The sequence below is a fragment of the Vigna radiata genome, chromosome 7, assembly GCF_000741045.1.
Source record: "Vigna radiata var. radiata cultivar VC1973A chromosome 7, Vradiata_ver6, whole genome shotgun sequence".
Classification (NCBI taxonomy): Eukaryota; Viridiplantae; Streptophyta; class Magnoliopsida; order Fabales; family Fabaceae; genus Vigna; species Vigna radiata.
Window position 1 is genome coordinate 17,353,694 of NC_028357.1, and position 1,502 is coordinate 17,355,195.

The window sequence follows — 1,502 nt, forward strand, 5'->3', positions numbered from 1 at the left end:
GGAATAGATGAAATTGTAAAACCCCAACAACATCCATTCATCCATTGTTTTCGTTTGTCAATTGAATCAACTTTATTTTTGCATGTTAATAATTTTGTTCTCAAATCCAATTTATTAATTTTTATTTTTCAAGTCTTATTATTTTAATTCACGCGAACGAGAAAGCCACACGAGTCTCTTGGGAAAACGATACTTGGTCTTACCATTTATATTACTTTTACGATTTGGTACACTTGCCAATTTGTCAACAATCCACACCCAATCACCAGGAGAGAAAGTGACCTTTTTCCTAGACTTATTGACACTAGATGCATGCTTTTGATTGGTGTGTTCAATGCGCGCGCGTCTTAACTCTACTATGTAAATCTTTGTACAAAGCTATAATACAGTCGACTCCATTATTAATAGATTCGACAATGCTAAAATATTTGTATAGATTTTGGGAATTAGTGCTTTGTGAGATTTTGAGAAGGAAAGAATTTCAAAATGTTTTTACATGTTGAAGTCGACTATGTGCGCCACATAATCGATTGTATTAGTTATCTGTTTTGAAATTCAGTTATGCTCTTGCACTATAACGGCTATATTTTCAAAAGTTAATTTAGCATTAATTAATTGGTCAATTGTATTAAATGAGTTTTTATTTTGGTTGACTGTATGCTACGAGTTTGACTGAACTGTTATAACTCAGCCAACTAAATTAGTAGCATATTCGACTAAGAGACTGTCAAACAGAAAACTATAAATAGACTGAACACGAATCTGTTCAGAGACTTTTGATGATCTAAAAATTTCATTTCTGTTTCAGATTGATATCTCTGGTTTTTAAGAACTCCAAGAATTCTCCAAGAAGACGGTGGTGATCTTTCTTGAAAGAGATTCAAAGGGAGACTGATTGAGAACACATTGCTTGATCATATTCTGCATAGTGAAGGTGTTTCTGGTTTGATTAGATTCAGGCTTGGCATCCTTGAAGACTGCTGCATATTCTAGCTTGGCATCCTTGAAGACTGCTCTATTGGACCTGTTGTGATTAAAGGGGATAGACTCGTGGAGTCTGGTTCACTTTGAGCACTGTTCAAAGTGGTGATTGGCAAATTGCAGGAGAGGGGACATCTTGCTGCAAGTCTTTCTAGTTTTGTTGCCTATAGTTTGGTTAAGGGTTAGAGAGAAGATTTATATTTTTGAGGTGGAGGTCTTCTATAAATTCCTTGTTGTAAAAACCGCCACCATTATAGTGCATTTGCTTCCTCAGTTGGAAGGACACTGAATGTAGGCATTCTTGGCTGAACCAGTATAAAAAACAAGTGTTTGATTTCCTTTATTCCTTGCACTTTTACTTTACAGTCGACTTTACTTCTAGTGTAGTCAACTACATTTTTCCGCTGTATCCAAATTTTCATTACTTGCATTTCAAGAAAGTTTGAAAAGTCTGATACTTTGTTTTGAAGATTGCGAAAAGACTTTGTTTTTGATAAACCACCAATTCACCCCCCCCCCCC